At 47.2% G+C, this 22,932-nt stretch overlaps 1 protein-coding gene and 1 pseudogene across 1 annotated transcript in view; one reads left to right on the forward strand and one right to left on the reverse strand.

The window, feature by feature from the left end:
- The window catches only part of LOC139355928 (SH3 domain and tetratricopeptide repeat-containing protein 1-like), a 49,173-nt gene extending 30,775 nt beyond the window's left edge, over positions 1-18,398 (reverse strand). Inside the window, exon 1 of the mRNA XM_071068632.1 lies at positions 18,283-18,398. The gene's annotated coding sequence lies outside the window, so the exon portion shown is untranslated. The remainder of the gene's footprint in view (positions 1-18,282) is intronic.
- On the forward strand, positions 17,772-21,223 carry LOC139355610 (collagen alpha-1(I) chain-like; annotated as a pseudogene).
- The last annotated feature ends 1,709 nt before the right edge of the window (positions 21,224-22,932 follow it).

Genomic DNA, 22,932 nt, shown 5'->3' on the forward strand with positions numbered 1-22,932 from the left:
ACAAACAAACAAAACTGGCAACAGTGGTCACAGAGCAGTGATGGGAGTAGGACTGCCTTTCACTCTCCAGGACCTTTTGAATGTCGCTCATATTACATACTCAAAATATATGACTACAGTAAATATTTTCAGAGTAACTATGAAAAACTGGGGAAATAATATCTAACACACAGGACTGCTGCATAATTAAAGGATGAAAAACATTAATCACTATCAGAGTTCAAAGGAGGAAAGATTAATTCTAGCTTGGATGTCAGAGCGGGGATCATGTAAAGGAAGTGAGTATTTCAAGTCTTGAAGGATGGAGAAGATTTAAAGAGGCAGAAGTGTGGAGATGATGTCCCAGATGGAGATAAGAACATAGGCGAAGACGATGTCCCAGGTGGAGATAAGAACATAGGCAAAGACGATGTCCCAGATGGAAATAAGAACACAGGTGAAGACAATGTCCCAGATGGAGATAAGAACATAGGCAAAGAAAATGAAGAGATGAGAAGGTATAAATTCTAAATGCGCTCTCAGGCTGGGCTTCAGAACAGGGCTTAGGCAACAAGTTGGAATGCAAGGCTGATGGCGGGAACGGAAACACTGAAACCCAACTTGCATATCACGCCCAGATCATGAGCCTTGAATGCGAAGCCAGGGAACCCGTCCTTGATCTTAACAACAAAAAATCACTGGGGTGGGTATGGAGGCTCATGCCTGTAATCCAGTGCTTTGAGAGGCTGAGGTGAGAGGACTGCTTGAGGCCAGGAGTTTGAAACCACTCTGGACAACACAGCAAGACTCTGTCCTTACAAAAAAATTTAAAAATTAGCTAGGCAGGATAGCACACCTGTAATCCCAGCTACTCAGGAGGCTGAGGCGGGAGGATCACTTGAGCCCAGGAATTTAGGGTTACCGTGAGCTGTGATTCTGTTGCTGCATTCCAGCCTGAGCAACAGAGCAAGGGCATGTCTCAAAAATTAAAAAAAAAAAAAAGAAATAAAATCACTAAAAGTTTGTATAGACATAAAGTATAAAATCATACCATATATGATTTAATCCAGATATATAATATAAATTAGAGGGGGAAAAGAGAAATTAGGAAGCTATTATAAGAAGACAAGACTCAACTAAGACATGAGCAAAGGCCCTGGGCTCACAGCCCTATCTTTATATAAAGGAATAAACTACCACATTTATTTTCATGGCATCACCAACTTAGATACAGGCTACAGTATTCTGGAACCATCTCTGTATCAGTCAAATCAGATGGCCATAAACTATAGGCAAATACCATAAAAAACACCATAAAAATACTATAGGCAAATACCATTAAAAAATGTAAAAACTGTGTGGTTTAAACATTAGTTTATTTCTCACAGCTCTGGAGGCTGGAAGTCCAAGATCAAGGTGTCAGCCAACTCAGTTCTGGGACAGGGACCTCTTCCTGGATTGCAGATAGCCACCTTTCTTCTTGTTTCCTCACACCAGGGCAGTGGGAGCTCTCTGCTTTCTCTTTTTTTTTTTTTTTTTTTTTTTTTTTGAGACAGAGTCTCACTCTGTCACCAGGCTGGAGTGCAGTGACACAATCTCAGCTCACTGCAACCTCTGACTCCCTGGTTCAAGCAACTCTCCTGACTCAGCCTCCCGAGTAGATGGGATTACAGGCACGTGCCACCACACCCAACTAATTTTCGTATTTTTAGTAGAAACGGTTTCAGGATGGTCTCAATCTCCTGACGTCCTGATCTGCCCACCTCGGCCTCCCAAAGTGCTAGGATTACAGGTGTGAGCCACCACACCCAGCCTGGTTTCTCTTCTTCTAAGAGCACTAATCCTGTCAGACCAGGGCCCATGCTCATGACCTCATCTAACCCTAATCACCTCTCAAAGGTCCTATCCCCTAATACCATCACACTGGCAGTTAGGGCTCCAGTACAAGAATCTGGAGGAGACATAAACATTCAGTTTATAACAATGTCTTTTCAATCCTGTTGAAAAAAGCAACCAAATGAGTAGGCGAAGAAGTACCTTATATGTAAACAAGTCAGGACTTTTCATATTTCTGCTAATACATTAAGGTCAATTTAAAATGTCTGATAACAAGAGTCCGAAGCAGAGATACATGAAAGTTAGTTACTCTACAATTTAGGCCCACATTGAGTTGTCTTCCAATGACATTGTGGCACAAAGAACACTGCTTTCTATTCCTGGTTTTGCCACCAAAGAAGCTGGAACATTTCCCTGTATTTCCGTTTATCTTGAAAATCACTGGGCTGATCTAGCAGACCTCCAAGGTCCCTTCCATTCACAAATTCCACAAATAACTTCCTACCAACAGAGGCTACACAAATAAACTACACTGACGAAGGGGAAAGCTAACACTAGCAAACAATGAGATGCACACAAGACAAGACGTATAGAGAAGTGGATCAACCACAAACTGGTGGACGATGAGCCGGCGGGGGATAAAAACACATTCCCTAACGATGGACAGACAGGCAATGGCGCCGAGGTAGTATTGTTGAAGATTTCCTGTTTTACATCTTCAAGATAAATGGCCCAATTGTTTATATTCATTCTGATTAAATGTGAACGTGAAACTTCCTCCAGGGGACGCAGACATCTAAAAAGTTCTCAATGTATCCAATTTGTCATTTGATATTTTTACTGACAAGAAAAATGAGGGACTGAATATACAAACAGACCATGCCTGATCATATGTATAAAGACAGAACTCAGACCACAACCGGTAGCTGCCCACCCAGGAAACCAATCCCCTATCTACAGTAAACAGCCAGGAGGCCAGCCAGGCTAGCACATCAGACAGGAAGCCAGACTGCTCTCTCTCCACAACCCAGAAACTACACCACAACTCTGTCCCACGTGGCCAGGACTTGACTCAAAACTGACAGCCACTCTAATTTTGGCCCCTATTTCCAGTTAGGATAATTCAGAGAAAGCCAAATACGCCCCTAACCAATCACATAGGACACCCCACTTCTGTACAGCCGCCTCCAGCCCCCACAACAGCCTCCACTGGGAGTCGTTCTTTTCCATCCTGAAGCTTCCCCACTCCTCATCCGCCACTCACTGGCATGTCAGTCTCTGCCACACGCAAGTGACGGTGCTGACTCCCTTGCCACAGCAGCACTGAGAAAGTTGCCTCCGCCTGTCTCATGTGGGCGGCCTTCCTTTATTTCCCCCAAAGAATAAGTCTTAAATGAGGGGCTTCTCTCTATATGGCCAAGCTATACAATTCAGAAGCCCAGCATGGCAATTCCAAGCCTGGAAAGACCATACACCCCTCAGGTCCTCTTTCCACAAAACACAGCTTCCTTGAGTTCTTCAGTCACTCCCCATCAACCAGGGAAGGAACCACGTGTTATGGAAAGATCAAGGGCCTTGAAGTCAAACTTCTGAGTTCATCAAGTACTTCATCTTTCCACTTAACAAATTACATGGCCTTGGCCAGGCATGCTGTCTCACACCTGTAATCCCAGCACTTTGGGAGGCCGAGTTGGGCAGATCACCCAAGGTTGGGAGTTCAAGACCAGCCTAACCAACATGGAAAAACCCCGTCCCTACTAAAAATATGAAATCAGCCTGGTGTGGTGGCGCATGCCTGTCATCCCAGCTACTCGGGAGGCTGAGGCAGGAGAATCACTTGAACCTGGGAAGCAGAGGTTGTGGTGAGCCGAGATCACGCCATTGCACTCCAGCCTGGACAAGAAGAGCAAAACTCTGTCTCAAAACAACAACAACAAAAAAAAAAACGAACAACAACAACAAAAAAAAAAACAAATGACGTGACCTTGAACAATTTCCTTAACTTGTCTAAGCCTCTATCTTCATCTTCAATAAAATAATTTTACCTCCAAGATTGCATTAAATGGAATCCCACATGTAAAACAGCTGGCAAATATAAGGGGCCCAACAGCTGTGTGCTCCTACTGCCACCCCACTTTACCCCAAGGGAGAAGCGCAAGATGTCCAGAAAAAGCCTGTTGATCCCTACACCTCAGCATCCTGTGTTCACACAAGGCGCAGTGGCATCCAGACTTACCGGGGTCGCCCAAATACAAGCCACGTTTTGATTTTTCAACTTAGGTACACATGGCTTCTAATGTTCACCATATATGATCCATAATTTAGAAGAGATTTTCCTACACTACCCCGTGGTTCTATTTTAGCAGACTCAGATGTGCCATAATACCTCACTCTCTTAAATCCTCTTCAGTATCAAAAACAAAACTTTAATCTGTAACACAGTTATCAGCAGTGAAAGTGGACAAGGTACCTATGAGTCAAAATGACCCTCTGCCCTGCCCTGCCCCACCCTACAAAAAGCTGTTCAGGAGTATTTGGGCTGCTTATGAGAATGCTGTCTGTATTCCCAGGGACAGACAAATGCCTACCCTGGTTAGAAGCTGCGATGCTCAGCCTCCAGGGTAGAAAGCTCCCCACACCCTCTACCCAAGGAGAAGAGAAGCAAACGGGGTGGCCAGGCTCCAGGACGTGGACTGTTTAGTGTGGTTTCTGCAGTCCAGGTCACCGCCCTGGGTGAAGCTTTTCCTTCCTTCTTTTCCACCGAAGCGGCCAAGGTCCTACTGCTGTAGGGTCTCTTCCCTAGGATGAGTCAGCCCAGCCATTCTCCTTCTTTTTTTTTTTTTTTTTTTTTTTTTTGAGATGGAGTCTCACTCTGTCACCCAAGCTGGAGTGCAATGGTGCAATCTTACCTCACTGCCACCTCTGCCTCCCAGGTTCAAACAATTCTCCTGCCTCAGCCTCCCAAGTACCTGAGATTACAGGCGCCCACCACCACGCCCAGCCAATTTTTATATTTTTAATAGAGATGGAGTTTCAACTTGTTGGCCAGACTGCTCTCAAACTCCTGACCTCAGGTGATCCACCTGCCTCGGCCTCCCAAAGTACTGGGATTACAGGCATGAGCCACCGCATGTGGCCGAGTCAGCCCAGCCATCCTGACTTTTTGTTCTGGCAAAATTACTCTCTTCCACGTCTACCTTCCAAGTAGCTAAATCAGAGTTCTGGCCTTGGGGCAGGCTTGAAGAATCCCTGTTTTTTGGTCCTCAAGGGGTCCTACCAGGGTCTGGGACAATTCCAAGACTTGTGTTCTTAAAGAGGAAAGAAGCCTCACATACACGGCTCTCGCAGAGCTCAGGCAGAGCTCAGGCAAGGCTTGGGAGGCGGCCCTGAGGTTTGGGTGTGCCATCTATGATAACAGCTAAGAGATCTGAAGCCAGCTGTCTGGGTTCAAACCTCAATTCCAACAGCGCTGGCTGTGTAATGTTAGGCAACGTCCCCAGCCTCTCTGTGGTTCAGTTTCCTCACCGTAAAAGGGCCACAATAATAGAGCTGCTCTAAAAATTAAGTGAATTCGTGCATATAAGGTATTCAGAACAATGCTTGGCACATGGGGGACTTCAATAGCAAGTATTGAACAGAGTAACTTAGCAATTAGTAAAATACATTCATGCAGGCCAGGCACGGTGGCTCACGCCTGTAATTCCAAAACTTTGGGAGGCTGAGGCGAGAGGATCACTTGAGCCCAGGAGTTTGAGACTAGCATGGGCAACACAGCAATATTCCATCTCTAAAAATGTGTTTCTGTAACATATATGTATATATACAATCATATATTCACAGTGTATTTATAATACACAAAATAGCAGAATACAGACTTAACTATTCACAATGGTTACTTCTAGAGAAGGGGAAATGCAAATTTCAGCTTTTTATGCTACACATATATTCTTGTATCATCTGAAATATTTAAGCAAATTGTATGTATAAATTTGCCCCAAAACACATAGCAGAACAATGTAGTTTTGACTCAAAAATCTTCAAATCATGATGGAATTGTTCTGTGAAAGTTATAGAGATGAAAATCTCCCTCCAGCCTAAATGCTCTTTCATATGACCTATATTACACACACCAATGCAGACGCCCCAATCTTTTCCCCACTGTCATAAGAAGTTTTCAGTGAACTGCATTCCCCTTTACAAACTAGATGATAGTTAGAGTTACCAGGCAAGAACGTGGATCCAGCTCTGCTTTTTCAAAGCCCAATGTTCCTCACATAATAGCAATGCATTCTTCAACCGGTCCACTGCCCCCAACACCTGAGCTCTCTGTTGTACACAACTCAGCGAGGCCTGGGAGAAAGCAGGTGCAAATTTAATTTACTCAGTAACAACACATCCCGCCTGATTCCTCTGCTGGGCTAGTTCTCAAGTCATCTTTTTCTAAGCTTTCATTCAGCTCTACCACATGTACCTAGGCTGGGTAAAATACTTTACCAGGTTTTTTTTTTTTTTTTTTTTTTTTTTTTTGAGACAGAGTTTCACTCTCTAGCCCAGGCTGGAGTGCAGTGACACCATCTCGGCTCACTGTAACCTCCACCTCCCGGGTTCAAACGATTCTCCTGCTTCAGCCTCTCAAGTAACTGGGACGACAGGCACACCCAGGACTACCACCACACCCAGCTAATTTTTGTATTTTTAGTAAAGATGGGGTTTCACCATACTGGCCAGGCTGGTCTCAAACTCCTGACCTCATGATCCGCCCGCCTTGGCCTCCCAAAGTGCTGGAATTACAGGTGTGAGACACCACACCTGGCCTACTTTACCAGTTTTATTCCTGAATTAAACCTGTTATTACTATCAATAATGTCAATCAGTGCCATTTCATTCACCGTATGACACACACACACAAAGCACTCCATACTCGCTCCACCTATCTGCTTTTCTGCAATGGCCACAGTGTTCCCCATCTTACATGAGAGGCACAGACAAAGACAACGACTTCTCCAAGGTTTTGTAATTCACAATCAGTGGCAGAACCAACATGACCAACCACGTCTGGCCAAGGCCTGTGTTTCAGCCACACCACCTGGTTGCTGCCCCTAAGGCTTAATGGTCAAGTAACAGATCACTCCGATTGCAGAGGCTTCAGAAATGCCTTCCACCATGGTACAATGGACGGTTCGCTCTCAGGAGGGGAGGCAGGGGTGGGAATCAGCACACAGTTCTGCTAGGTTTCTCATGCAGGGCACAGACTATGTATTTTGTGCCTTGCTTTGCAGGTGAAATGTCTCCTGCCCCCTGTACAACAGCTTTCTTTGTCCTCTCCACATAAAAGTACAACTGAGTTCCTCAGGGGCAGGCAGTGATCACTGCCCTGTGCCACACCTGACTGATGTCCAAACAAGTGGACACACAGGCTCTTCTCTTATGGCCCAGGCTGCCCCCATCTGCTAAGCATCAAAAACTACACATAGGATTTGCAGAACATTAATGACATGGAGGTGACTGCTTTATCTCTGTTGAAAACTTACTGCACTGTCTTAAAAAAGGGAATTCAGGAAAAACTGAACATTTGAGGCTGGCTGGCTGTAATCTTCAGCTGCTGAGAAAGCCTCAGCTGCTCGGTTCCACTGTGGAAATCCAACTCCTCCCTCAAAGTCCAACTCAAGTACACCTCCTCTGCGGTGCCTGCCCCTTCCTCCCTTTCACAAGCATGTGTTCCCTCTGCAGTCCCAGAGCATTCTATCGCCACCTCTGGAGCCACACTGTCCCAGCCTACAGCCAGCTCAGTGCACAGCTGCCTCTCCCTGTGTGTACCTGCAGGCCCCACCTGGGCTGGAAGGCTGCCTCCTTCTCCTCCGCACAGAGGCGGCACTCAGGAACTACTGAATGAGGGAGGGAGTGGATGAGCAAGATCAGCCAAGGGCTACAGGGAGTGACCTGCAGCTCCCAGCAGGAACAGCCCCTGCCCTGCCAATCCGGAAGTGCTGGCTCTGTTCTCAGCAGGGCCGCTAAAAGCTCCGTTATAACAGCTCTAGGCCACAACGGTCAACTTGGTGTCAGGCCCTAGAGACACCGAAACTCCTAACAAATAAAGAGGCCGTGTATGCAGCATGCTGGTTAAAACCACAGGCTTCGGAGTCAGAGCTTGAATTCCGCTTATTATGTGACCTTGAGCAAGTTATTCAATGCGTCAGTCTCATTTTATCACCGGCAAAATGAGGACATTATCTGCCACACAGTGTTGCTGAAAAAGTAAGAGAGGTGACAGACGCAAAGTGCTTGGCACTTACCTACTCTTACTGGTTTATTACAAAGAAGAGAACACGGGAACAGCCAAATGCAAGAGATGCACAGGGCACACCACGGGGCAGAGATGTCGGGGCTCCCATGCCATCCCTGGAAGTGCCACCTCCCCAGCACCAAATGAGTTCACCAAACCAGAAGCTCCCCAAACCCAGTATTTAGAGGGTTTTATGGAGTTTTCATAACATCAACATGATTAAGTCATTGGCTACCCATGACTAGCTCAATCTCCAGCCTGTCTCATCTCCCCTCCCAGAGGTAGGGGTGGGGCTGACATGTCCAACTCTATACTCATGACTTATCTTTCTGGCAACCAGCCCTGATCCTGAACCTGTCTAGGGGCCGAAGCCACCTGTCATCTCATTATCATACAAAAGACACTCCTATCACCCCAGAGATTCCAAAAGTCTTAGAAGCTCTTGTGTCAGGTCTTGAAACCTAAGACCAAATATTATAACCAATGATGTTCCTATCACTCAGGAAATTACAAGGGTTTTAGAAGCTCTGGGCCAAAAACCACGAAGAATACTAAATATATATACTATTGTACTATGTATCCCACTATCACAATAAATTTTTTTGAGACAGTCTACCTCTGTTGCCCAGGTTGCAGTGCAGTGGTGTGATCTCAGCTTATGGTGCGATCTCAGATCACTGCAACCTCCACCTCTCAGGTTCAAGCAATTCTTGTGCCTCATCCTCCTGAGTAGCTGGAACTACAGGTGTGCAACACTACAACTGACTAATTTTTGTATTTTTTAGTAGAGACGGGGTTTCACTGTGTTGGCCAGGCTGGCCTTCAACTCCTGGCCTCAAGTGACCTGCCCACCTCAGCCTCCCAAAAATCTGGGATAAGTCATGAGCCACCGTGCCTGGCCTCACTATCACAATGATTATACTGAGAGGATGGGGGAGAAAAACGTGGGCAACAGGAGGAGCGGGGAAGGTAAGCAGCCTGAATCCTTGTCTTCCACAGTAAGACATCTCCCTGTCTTTCACACAATCTAGAACGAGCTAAAACATAAACACAGTAACCTCCAAGGAGCAGGTATCAGAGTGGAGAAGGGTAAGGTAGGGGATTGCTGGGTTTTGTCCTAAGCCTTGTTAATTTCTGACTCTTAGAGCTGTAGGCCTGTACAACTTTGCTAAAAATGAGTATTTATCTGTAATCCCAGCACTTTGGGAAGTCAAGGTGGGCGGATCACGAGGTCAGGAGATAAGACCATCCTGGCTAACACGGTGAAACCCCGTCTCTACTAAAAATACAAAATATTAGCCAGGCGTGGTGGCAGGCGCCTGTAGTCCCAGCTACTCAGGAGGCTGAGGCAGGAGAATGGTGTGAACCCAGGAGGCAGAGCTTGCAGTGAGCTGAGACTATGCCACTGCACTCCAGCCTGGGCGACAGAGCGAGACTCCATCTCAAAAAAAAAAAAGAATATTTAGTTTTTAAACAAAATCTGATACTTGACCAACAACAATAGTATATTAAGTGATATGGTTTTTTGTTTTTTTTGTTTGAGAGAGGGTCTTGCTCTGTTGCCCGGGCTGGAGTAGGTGGTATAATTCTAACTTACTACAGCCTCAAATTATTGGGATCAGGTGATCAACCTCTCCAGCAGCTAGAACCACAGGTGTGCACCACCATGCCCAGCATTCTTTATTTTTTTTTTTTTTTTTGGTAGAGGTGGAGGTCTCACTATGTTGCTGGTCTTAAACTGCTGACCTCAGTGGATCCTACTGCCTCAGCCTCCCTAAGTTCTGGGATTACAGGTGTGAGCCACCACACCAGGCCAAAGTGGTGTATTCTAAAATTTTTTGGAATCCAACGAACTTTGAAAAAGTATGGAGAGCTATAAATCATCTCCCCATAAACACACATGGATGCATATACACAAAATTGTTGCACAGGATTTTGGGGACTTCATAAAGTTCTGAAAGCCAGGTTAAAAACCTTAGGATTATAGATTCTGGTTTCTTTTTTTTTTCTTTTTTTTTTTTTTTTTTTTTTTTTGAGACAGAATCTTGCTTTGTCGTTCAGGCTGGAGTGCAGTGGCGTGATCTCCGCTCACTGCAAGCTCTGCCTCCCAGGTTCACGCCATTCTCCTGCCTCAGCCTCCCGAGTACCTGGGACTACAGGCGCCCGCCACCATGCCCGGCTAATTTTTTGTATTTTTAGTAGAGGCAGGGTTTCACCATAGCCAGGATGGTCTCAATCTCCTGACCTCGTGATCCACCCTCCTCGGTCTCCCAAAGTCTGGGATTACAGGCATGAGCCACCGCGCCCGGCCCTAGATTCTGGTTTATTAAAGGAAATGCATTTCAAGTCAGAGTTTGTCATCTATTGCACAGGAAAATAAAAACTTCGTTAAGAAAATCAAAAACACCCACATGATAAAATGAGGTCCTGCTTGGTTTTAAACTACTTGGTGACCACCATCGGTTGTTTTCTTGACCACAGGATGCACCTAATTCCTAACTATTAATAAAGGTACAAACATTGTTTATTGGGCTTTTGGCTTCAGCCTTGAAACAATCAGATTCTCTCAAACTCAGGAATGTGAATGGCTGTTGGGTTGATGCAGCTGTTTCCATTCTAGAAATGGACCTGTAATCATGTACTTTTCACCCATGAAGAGTCCTTTGTGTAAAACTTGAAAAGGGAAGGTCCCAAATTCCCCATATGGTGTTTCTTCCAGTAGAGGAATTACTCTAATGACTTCTTAGCAAAACTTACATGATCAGGGCAGGTCATCAAAATACTCCAGAAAACAAAGTTTAGCTCTGTTTCTAATGGACCTGTCTCCACAGCTATCAGTCTCACCAACAGCCTCACATCAAGTCAGAGGAACGGTTTTTTCATTTAAGAAGGATCTTCATGGCTGGGCGCGGTGGCTCATGTCTGTAATCCCAGCACTTTGGGAGGCCAAGGTGGGCGGATCACGAGGTCAGGAGTTTGTGACCAGCCTGGCCAACATACTGAAACCCCATCTGTACTAAAAATACAAAAATTAGCCAGGCTTGGTGGCACGTGCCTGTGGTCCCAGCTACTCAGGAGGCTGAGGCAGGAGAGCTTGAACCCAGGAGGTGGAAGTTGTGGTAAGCCAAGACTGCACCACTACACTTCAGCCCAGGCAAGAGAATGAGACTCCGTCTCAAAAAAAAAAAAAAAAAAAGAAGGATCTTCATGTTCCTGCCAATTTGCAAAAAAAAAAAAAAAAAAGATTGATATCTGTTAACCAGAGGCAATGAAAAGCACCTCCCAGGCGGCTGTAGTAAGTGGATCCGTAACTGTGGTGGGAGATTCCAACCCCTGAGACCTGTGACTATGTCATGCAGCAAAAGGGCTTTGCCACAGGCCTTAGGAAGAGTATCTTGGGCTATCCAGGGAGGTCCAATCTAATCCCATGCCTGTAATCTCCGCACTTTGGGAGGCTAAGGCAGGCGGATCATGAGATCAAGAGATGGAGACCATCCTGGCTAAAATGGTGAAACCCCATCTCTACTAAAAATACAAAAATTAGTCGGGCATCATGGCGGGCACCTGTAGTCTCAGCTACTCAGGAGGCTGAAGCCAGAGAATCACTTGAACCCGGGAGGTAGAGGTTGCAGTGAGCTGAGATCACGCTACTGCACTCCAGCCTGGTCAACAGTGCGAGACTCCATCTCAAAAAAATATTTTAAAATAGGGAATAGAACTTTCTCCGAGTGCAAGAAGAGAAATGCACACAGGGGAACTGGAGAGCCTGACCAGGTCCCTGGCCTACCTAGTCCTGAGCTGATGGGACCACGTGCAAAGACCAGATAGAGGCCTCAGGAGCTGAGGGCAGCTCCCAACAGATGGACAGCAAGGGAACAGACACCTCAGTCCTGCAACCACAAGGAACTATATTTGGCCAAAAGCACTTGGAAACAATTCTCCAGTGAGGAATGCAGCCCAGCCCACATGCTGATTTTTGCCCAGTGACATCCACGTCAGCCTTCTGCCCCATAGAACTGTGAGATGATACAATTTCAATTGTTTTAAGTCACTAAATTTGTGGAAATGTGGTAAAGCAGCAACAGAAATGAATACAGTGATTCACGTGGAAACCCCTAGAAGAGTGTCTGGCACAGTGTTGACACCTGACAAGCGTTTCCTGATTTCCTTACATCGCAAGGCAGGGCTGGCCACACTCCATCCAAAACAATAGATGATAGACTTGTTCTGACAAAACAGATTCAGTGAATTATAAATGGCCCAGAACACCTACAAATTTTAGGTTTCAGGTAAGTGATTGCCTTTCTTTTCACTTAGAAGCCTCCCAATGCTCATCTTACTGATAAACTCTAAGTACCAGGCAGGAGACTAAACACCAGACAAACCCAGCCCCAGATGCCCCGAGGGAGCCCGTCCCAGCACTCACTCCACTGCACTGAAATGATGTCCAGGTTAGTTGATCCCACTAGACCAAGAACTCCAGCTCTCCATGTGTGAGTCACCAGTGCTGCCTCTGCATCTCTGCTTCTAGGATGGTGCTTCTACACTTCACAGGAAATCTGTATCAATGTTTGTCAACACTATATATGACAGTGTCACTTAATATCTGCACAGAAAACATCAATTCTTTGAGGACCAGGGCTGAGTTTATTAGCCTTTGTAATCCCACTGCCACTGTCTGAGACATCAGAGGCACTCGGTAGAAGTTGGTGAAGAGAAAGAAAAGGCAGAGGAGAGAGAGGAAAGCAGGGCCAACACCGCAGACACAGATTCCGAGGGGGCTGGAGGAGAGGCAGGACAGAGAAACTTCCTGGATGCTGGAATGGGGTTCACTGTGATACCTGCTGCTGGATTTCAAATGTCAAAGGTGACGCTTTGCTGACCTTGACGTCTGACTGCCCTTTAGCTTTCCCAACCTCAAGACAGGGCACTTAGAAACTGCAATGTAAAGAAATTATGCTTCATCAAAGCATTGGAATGTTATTTACATGGACGTTCATTATTGCATTTTTTACATGGGAATGTAAATAATTGAAGAGATTGTTAAAGACTAAATCATGCACATTCAATAACTTTGTAAAATATTAATGATAACTGAAACACAAATTTTGATGTTCCCCAAAAATGCTAACATATAAAACAATACTGGCCAATTAAAGATAGAAAACAATCCTAATGAAGCTCCCCGACAGACACATTAAAACTTCTTTGTACATTAAACATTTGGGATTTCAAAGGAAAACCCAGATTCATTCCATTCTTAATACGGCGTTTAAAAAAAAAACTTAGGTAATACAATATTTCATTTAAAATTTACAAAATTCCATTACATTCATAATTTCGTTTGATCCTCAAAACAATCTCCTGAGTTAGGCAGAACAGGTATTACTAACAACTGACTCCATTTTACAGGTAAGGGAACTGAAGTTCAGCAAGTACTTGGGCTTAACAAAAGCTTTAATAGGGCCACATATCGAAATCAAATCCTCTGCTCAAAAGAACTAGAATAAGTTATCTTTTACATATTATTCATACTTATATCCTGTCAATATCCAAAAATGTTTTGAGGTAGCCTGCAATAATAGACACCTATCCAATAAAAACATTAAAATGAAAAACGGGGAAAAAAACAGCGGGTGATATGGGAGACAGACGAAGGTAGATAGCAAAGACTGAGACTTATAATCTAACAAAACTTCATCTCTGACCTTCCAGTTCCAGGGAGATAACGCTAAAGGAAACAAGATGGTTTATAGACTCATAAACTGAGAAAAGAGAGGTTGCATCAGTTCTTAACTCTGAAACACTCCTAGCAGCCACAGCAAATCTCTAGGACAACATACCAATGGCATCAAAGCAAGAGTATACTTCAGTGATAGAGTGAGTTAAGTTCCCTGTTTGGGACCCAGGCCAGGGCTAGAGAAAAGAACTCTGAAATGTAGAGCTCAGAAATACATCCTCTATTGGCCACAGGCAGTGGCTCACACCTGTAATCCCCAGCACTCTGGAAGGCTGAGGCGGGCAGATCACGAAGTCAGGAGATGGAGACCATCCTGGCTAGCACAGTGAAATCCTGTTTCTACTGAAAATACAAAAAAATAGCCGGGCGTTGTGGCAGGCGCCTATAGTCCCAGCTGCTTGGGAGGCTGAGGTAGGAGAATGGAGTGAACCCAGGAGGCGGAGCTTGCAGTGAGCCGAGATCCTGCCACTGCACTCCAGCCTGGGCAACAGAGCAAAATTCCGTCTCAAAAAAAAAAAAAAAAAAAAAAAAAAAAAAAAAACATATATATATACCTTCTGTCTTCTCCATACCCATGTGTCCCCTTCCGTGAGAGACTTCCTTTCATTTAATCCATATAAAAATCAAGCCTACTCTAAATGAAAAATACCTCGACACAGAAGCAGCATTAACTAGTTAAGTTTTATTAAGACATTAATAAAATCTAGAAAACCATAAAGAAAATCTCGTCGCGTTTTGAAGCCCTCTCCTAAGATCAGATTCCCCAAAAGAATGAAGTGCATGGGGCATATAACAAAGATCTTTTCCTAAACTAAGAATGCAAATCAAAATAAAGGCAAAATCCTACTGAGCGAAGCAAAAATTGTAATTCAGTAGCTCAAGACTTGACCAAATGGCTATTTTTAATCCCTATAATCATCCAAATAACTAGGAATAGCAGAGAAAATTGTGTCTCCTTTCTACAGAGACACATGGCTTTAAGAAACTCAAGCACATCAAATTCCCACCTTACCAAACAGATAAATTGGAAAGGAGCTTAGTATTTTATTTTTAAATTATTTATTTACCTTTTTATTTTTTAGAGAAAGGGTTTCACTCCGTCACACAGACTGGAGTGCAGTGGCATGATTATAGCTCACTGCAGCTTCTAATCGGGCTCAAGTGATCCTCGCTCCTCAGCCTCCCAAAGCGCTGGCATTACAGGTGTAAACCACAGCACCCGGCCTGGCTCTTTTAAAGAATTAATTAGCATATTCCTTAGAATTGTAACTCCTTTATAGGTCATTCAACATGTGATGCAATTTTTTACAAGTGGTTTTTTTTTTTTTTTTTTTTTTTTTTTTTTTTTTTTTTTTTTTTGAGATGGAGTCTCACTCTGTCACCCAGGGTGGAGTGTAGTGGTGCAATCTCGGCTCACTGCAACCTCCACCTCCTGGGTTCAAGTGATTCTCCTGCCTCAGCCTCCCGAGTAGCTGAGACTACAGGTGTGTGCCACCATATTCAGCTAATTTTTTGTATTTTTAGTGGAGACAGTGTTTCACCATATTAGCCAGGATGGTCTCCATCTTCTAACCTCGTGATCTGCCTGCCTTGCCCTCCCAAAGTGTTGGGATTACAGGTGTGAGCCACCACACCCAGCCACAAGTGGTAATTTTCAGCTATGCTTCAAACCATTACACAAAGCCAAGTACATCTACTCAAGGCACTCTCAAGTTTCCATTTACTCCCATTTTACTCGACAAAATAAAATGTTAAATTGGAACATATTTCACACGACACTTAAAAGATCAACAAAATGCTCCTGAAAAGTTCTGAGCTCAACAACTCCATTAATGAGAAAAAAAAAAAAAAACCAACTGGATATAGAGAAGATGCTGCACATAAAACACAATTGTGAAGAATATGCAAGATATTGCCAAAAAGCTGCTTAAGGTTTCATCATAGATACTTGTCCTTAACTCTGAGATAAAGTATATACTTATGTAACTAAACTCATTTAAAAGCAAACAAAGGGGAAGAAGAAAAAGAACTTCCACTTTAGAATCCGCATTTTCAAAGGCCTCCATTATTTACACCATTGCGGGGAAGAGAATTTTTCTCTGCTATATTTGCTTGAAAGAATTAAAGGTGTAGGGCAAAAATTATTGGGAATTATTCAGTTTACGATCCTCAAAAGTGAGAAAAATGAAGCCCAGAAGAGAAGGCCTTCCAGGAGAATTCCAGAGCCGGAGGTAGACCCAGTACATTGTTTTTGTTTTTGTTTTGAGCGGAAGTCTCACTCTATGGCCCAGGCTGGGGTGCAGTGCAGTCATTTCACTCACTGCAACCTCCGCCTCCTGGGTTCAAGCTGTTCTCCTGCCTCAGCCTCCTGAGGAGCTGCGATTACAGGCGCCCACCACCACGCCCAACTAATTTTTGTATTTTTAGTAGAGACAGGGTTTCACCATGTTGGCCAGGTTGGTCTCCAACTCCTGACCTCAAGTGATCCGCCTGCCTAGACCTCCCAAAGTCCTCGGATTACAGGCGTGAGCCACCGCACCCAGCCGACCTGGTAAGTTTTAATCAAGTACTCTGAACTATGCAACAAACACTAGGAAGTAATAGAAAAAAAATTAATCTAAAAACCCTCTGGAGAGTCAAAGAATTGCAGATTTAAAATAGCATGACTACTTGGATTCATGGTATTGAAAAGGACCTCGCATTTACCCGTATGTACAAACTGCCTGCCCACCTCTATCAGAGCATTTTTCAAGCTGTGCTACAGTTAACTGTGTACTGCCCAAAGCCAATCTATCCCTGCAGATCATAAGCTCTTAAAGACCAGGACCTCAGGAGAACAAGCAAAACTTCAGAGAGAAGGGAGCCACCAAACAGAGTTCATAGCAATGGGTCGGCAGGAGCTGATGACTGGAGGTGCGCGGTAGCGTTGGGGTCTGGGACAGCGGAGGGCAGAGAAGGCAAAAGGGCCTGCATGACACGCTACAGGGCTAGGAGCCACAGCTGTGGTGATTAGTTCAGTTTTGTCTCCTATGCCTGTTACTTATACACCATCTCTTGTTCAGAAAGAACTTCAGGTTGAGTATTTGGACTCCTTGAGCCTTCTGCTGTTTGTCTCCGGGACGTTTAACACTCTTAAAAGGGGAAAACTGTCCAGTTCGATTTCGCTTCCTGGGACATTACAGGTTTTTCAAAAGTTTGATGAAAGCATTCACTAAGGAGTGATTCCACTTTCCTCGGTGGCTGAGAAATACAGCCTCTGAGGGGCAGCATCAGGTCTTCCCATCAAGCTGAGGTCGGAGTCTCCCGAACCACGGACCTCACCCTCGCTCTCCCCTCATAAATCTGACCTCTAACTGTAACTGCCTTGGTCTCATTCCGTGGGTGTGGATGCTCCTGCTTGAAACGCATTTTCCAGCCCGCCAAATTCTTGGGAGAGTTTCTTCCACTCTCCAAGCGCTGAGAGCTACAAAGTTCAATCTGGCTTTCCAGATTTTTTTTTCTTCCCATTACTAACGGAAAAAAATCAAGAAGCGCCGGGCAGAAGCGCCCTGCTCCCGCCAATAAGAGCCCAGCCCGGGGCCAGAGCAGGAAGTGCGGCGGTGGGACGCGCGGCGACAGCCCCTCGACCCCGGGGACCCGCCGGCCAGGGCAGAGGTCAGTGGGGTCTGTGTGGCCGCTGCGCGACAGCTCCGGGCCCGCGCCTCTCGCTTCCTCCCGCCAGGCAAGTGAGAGGATAAACCATGGGGCGGGGGCAGTGCGCCCCCACCAACCGCGCCCCCCGCGCACGGACCTCCACTACACGCGCGTCCCAGGCGCGGTCGACCCAGACGAGCCACGGGGCGCCGCACAGCCCCACTAGCAGGGCGGCCAGGACCCACGCGCGCGGGTCCACGCAGCCACCTATATAGGTGACAAAACACTCAGGAAGCCGTCATGCGGGGCCAGGAAAGAGCCCCCACGCAGAGTCACGGACTCCCTCGTCCGAGGGTCCGCGCAGTCCCCTCGGTGAGTCTGGCGAAGCAGTCTTGCGCGAGGGAGGGCGGGGAGGGCGGCGGAGTCTCCCACTCGCCATGACCTGGACCCCGCCCCACGAGTGGGTCCTCGCAGGGCCCCCTCTGCCGCACGGGGGGACCAGCCACGCCGCGGGGGACTGGGCAGAAGCCAGCGCCCGGGTCCATGCAGTCCCCTCCGCGGCAGACGCGGGGAGCCGGGGAGCAGTGGGGACCGGCCCCCACCCGCAGGGCGACCATGAACCCCGCGCGGGCCCACGCGGTATCGCAGCAGGCTCTAAGCCCCCGGTGCCGCCCAAGGCCGAGACAAAGCCCAGGCGCAAGGACCCTGGATCCCGACTTCGGACCCTGGGGAGCCCAGCTCGGAGCCGCCACGCCCGGGGCAGAGACCCCCGCCCGGTCCGGAGACCCCGTCGCCCGTGGCACCGTCTCACCTCAAGCCGCCGCCTCGCAGCGCTCGCTCCTCACCGCGGCGCCTGGGCCGACTGGAGCGCAGCTGAGCAGCCAACAGAGCCGCGGCAGCCTCAACAATGGAGCCCCGGGGCGGGGCCGCCGCCGCCGCTTCAGCCCGTGTTCCCCGCTCAGGATCCGGCTCGGATCAAGGAGCTGCAGCTGGCGCGGGGCTGCGGCCGGGAATCACACTGTGCAGGTGCACACGGCCCCGCCCGCCTCCCGCCGCCCCGCCCCCAGCGGAGCCGGGCGCCCAGGGTCCGCCCCCCGGCCAATGGGGAGCGAGCTGCGCGGAGAGGGCGGGGCCTGGGGGAACAAGGGGAGGTTGGGCGGGGCGGCGCTGGGACTGGGAGTGCGGCGTCCAGCGGGAGGACGGGACCCAAGAGCCCGCCAGATCTCTGGCCTCCTAGAAGACCTAGCTCAACGTGCACCTGGAGTCTGGTCTACAGGACGCGCTTATCTCAAGCCCAGAACTCAGGCTTTTAGGGCAGAGAGCGAGAGACAGGCTTGCTTTACAAAAAGGGAAACTGAGGTCCAAGGAATAGGATTGCCTGCTGCCCGAAATCACGTAGTCCCATTCACTCGTTCACCTTGTCATTCAGCAAACATTTGGAAGCACGTATGGTGGGCGTTAGGAGTGAAGTAGGGCAAGGCGCGGTGGCTCGCGCCTGTAATCCCAACACTTTGTGGAGCCGAGGCAGGTGGATCACTTGAGGCCAGGAGTTCGAAACCAGCCTGGCCAACAAGATGAAACCCCATCTCTGCTAAAAATACAAAAACTTAGCCGATCGTGGTGGCGCGTACCTGTGGTTCCAGCTACTGGGAAGGCTGAGGCAGGAGAATCGTTTGAACCTGGGAGGTGGAGGTTGCAGTGAGCTGAGATGGTGCCACTGCATGTGCTCCAGCCTTGGCGACAGAGTGAGACTCTGTCTCCAAAAAAAAAAATTAATAGATGGGAAGTAGAAGCGAACTTAGGCCTTCCCTGAAGGAGCTCGGCCAAGGAGTACCTGAAATGTCTCTGCATCTCTTTAAGGTCTGATAAAGGAACCGGGAGCGAGCACTAATCACTTCCCTTTCCTGCCTCAGAGCTTTCACGTGTTTGCTGTTTCCCGCCTGAAATGCCAAGTACCAATGGTATTTATTTATTTATAGAAATGAGGTCTCCCTATGTTGCCCAGGCTGGTCTCAAACTCCTGGCCTCAAGCTATCCTCTCCTCTCAGCCTCCCAAAGTGTTGGGATTACAGGCATGAACCACTGTCCCAGCCCTGATCGTCTTTAAAACGTCTTTCCTCATCTTATTTGAGCTTCCTGCTTCATGTGACCCCACACCTTTGGTTTCCCTGTACTTTCATAGCTGCTCCTTGGTGGGTCCCGGGGACCCACCCCCTTCTCTGACCAACTTGTATATGTCTGAACTCAGGCCAAATGCCCTTCCATTTGCAGTGGGCACTGCCACAGGAAATCTCATGCCCTTCCAGGCTTCACAAACCATCCACATGCTCTGCTGCCTGCCAGAGACATCCATCCTAGTCAGATGCCCAGCCCTGACCTTTCCCAAAGCCCCAGTTGGACACAAGGAAGCATCTCAAATGTTCCGCGGGCCAAAACAGAGTGTTTTATTAGTGCCCTAACCTGCTCATTCACATTCTTGTGATTCTCAGTAAACAGCCCCTCCATCCACCCAGCTGCTCAGGTGAAAATCTCAAATCCTCCTCCAGTCCTTCCTCCCCGAACCTCTCATGCAGCCCTCTGCCTTCCTAGGACACTGAGCACCCCTCACTCCCAGCGCCAGCTGGGGTGCTGTCTGAGTGGCTGCCACCCACGTGGCATGAAGTGTGACCTCTCGCCCGGTGTGGTGGCTTACGCCTGTAGTCACAGCACTTTGGGAGGCTGAGGCGGGCAGATTGCTTGAGGCCAGGAGACTGGGACCAGCCTGGCCAATATGGTGAAACTAAAATACAACAATTAGTCAGGCATGGTAATGCGTTCCTATCATCCCGGCTACCCCACCCAGGAGACTGAGGCAGGAAAATTGCTCGAACCTGGGAGGCAGAGGTTGCAGTGAGCCAATCACACCACTGCACTTCAGCCGGGGCAACAGAGTGAGAATCTGTCGCAAATTTAAAAAAAAAAAAAAAAAGAAGAAGAAGAAGAAGAAGAAGTGTGACCTCTCTAAGGCAAGGCAGTGTCCCACTCTGATTCACTTCCATGTGTAAAACAGGACCTGCGCCCTGAAGGCACTCACCCAGGGAGGCTGCTGGGATGGGTGGATGCAGAGTTAAGGTCTTCATGGTGGCTGGGGCTGACCCCATCCCCATCGCTCTTCCCACACACACCTGCACCCTCATTACTCCCACACTCGCACCCACCACTGAAAGCCTGGCCCCTAATCTGATTTGCCTAACAAGTTCCCGGGATGAACAACACATGCTTCCCTACCTCTCCCCTGCTAGGGCCCCACTGTGTTCTGGGATGTACTCAGGGATCAGGAGAACAAAACCTCAGGGAGTGAAAGGACATTCCAGGGTGCAGGCCTCGGCATCCCCCTCCATGCCCTCACCCCTGCCTGACCCCTGTACCTGGCCAGCTCCTACCAACCCTTAAAGTCTCACCAAGTTTAGTGGTGGCAGCCACACCCTAAAGTGACTGTCCCCCCAATGACCTATGACCTTGCATAGTCTTCCTGACCTTGGGTACGAGCAAAACCGGTGACTGGCTTTTAACCCATAGAGCCTGGCAAAAGCAATGGGATGTCACTGTCACAGTGCATCACCTTCGCACACTAGAAAGAAAGGTTCCGCCTGCAGGCGCTACAGGAGGGAGATGCTGTGCTGAGAAAGGACCTTCGGAGGGGCCCCGTAGGCAAGGAAGCAAAAAGCTGGGCCCTTGCCAAGCGGGTCCGAGGAAATGAATTCGGCCAGTAACCTCGGCGGACCTGGAAATGGATTCTGCCCTGGTGGAGCCTCAGATGAGGATGCAGCCCAGCTGCTTAGCGTGAGATCCCAAGCACAGGACCCGCTAAAATGTGCTCAACTCCTAGCTTGCCAAAATTGGCTTAAAGGTGTGTGTTGTTTTAAGCTTCTAAGTTTTTAGTTATTGCCTATGAAAGTGTTACAATATGAGACAATAACTTAAGTCCCCTCCCCATCACACACATTCTGCTTTCTGGCATTCATCACAATTATACTTATTGATTTAAAATCTCCCTCTTGACTGGGTGCAGTGGCTCAGGAGTTCCAGACCAGCCTGGCCAACATGATGAAACCCCATCTCTACTAAAAATACAAAAATTTGCTAGATGTGGTGGTGCAATACTGTAATCCCAGCTACTCGGAAGGCTGAGGCAGGAGAATTGCTTGAATCCAGGAGGCAGAAGTTGCAGTGAGCCAAGATTACACCATTGCACTCCAGCCTGAGTGACAAGAACAAAACTGTCTCAAAAAAAAAAAAAAAATTGTCTCTTGCCACCAGCATGAAGGTCCCATGAGAAGAAAAATGGAAACTCTTGCTCATAATAGTGCCCCAAATGCCCAGCACGGTGTAGCTCTAGGGCAGTTGGTTGATGCTGGACGCTGCTGGTTGCAGGGCCCAGCTGGCCCTCCCAGCTGCCTTCTCCCTGGTCACCTTCCATTGTAGAGAACAGAATAGTTTCTTGCCTTTCCAGAGTTCCTCTTAGTGGGGATTGGCCAAGTGACATTGTCCTGCCCCGGGAGACATAAGCGGAAGTTGGCTGAAAGGTTTCTAGCCGTGGTGTGCTGGGGCAGTTTGAACCAGGACATGACAGCTGACTGTCCATTGTTCAGGAATTCTGTAAGTTGGTTGTTCAACACATTCAGTACTTAAAAATATTAAATAATATATACTCGCAAATTAAAAAATGCATTAGACCAGATGCAGTGGCCCACGTCTAACACATTGGAAGCCTGAAGCAGGAAGATCACTTGAGCCCAGGAGTTCAAGACCAGCTTAGGCAAAAAAGGAAGACCCTGTCTCTACAAAAAATTTTAAAATTAGCTACGCATGGTGGTGTGTGCATGCAATCCTAGCCACTCAGGAGGCTGAGATGGGAGGATCGCTTGAGCCATCTGTTCAAGGCTCCAATGAGCTATGATAATGCCACTGCACTCCAGCCTGGGTGACAGAGCCAGACCCTGTCTCAGAAATAAACATATTTCATATATTAATAAATTTATAATAAATGTATATATATACACATTTATGTATTATAATTATATATTTAGACATAAATATCTATTTCTTGTTTTATTTATTTATTTATTTATTTTGAGACGGAGTTTAACCCTTGCCGCCCAGGCTGGAGTGCAATGACGCAATCTGCGCTCACCACAACCTCCACCTCCTGGGTTCAAGTGATTTTCCTGCTTCGGTCTCCTGAGTAGCTGGGATTACAGGCACTCACCACCACGCCTGGCTAATTTTTGTATCTTTAGTAGAGATGGGGTTTCTCCATGTTGGTCAGGCTAGTCTCGAACTCCTGACCTCAGGTGATCTGCCCACCTCGGCCTCCCAAATTGCTGGGATTACAGGTGTAAGCCACTGTGCTCAGCCTATATGATATATTTACATATTATAATTATGTATATTAATTTTATATAATTATATATACATATAA

Source organism: Macaca nemestrina, chromosome 8, assembly GCF_043159975.1.
Source record: "Macaca nemestrina isolate mMacNem1 chromosome 8, mMacNem.hap1, whole genome shotgun sequence".
Lineage (NCBI taxonomy): Eukaryota > Metazoa > Chordata > Mammalia > Primates > Cercopithecidae > Macaca > Macaca nemestrina.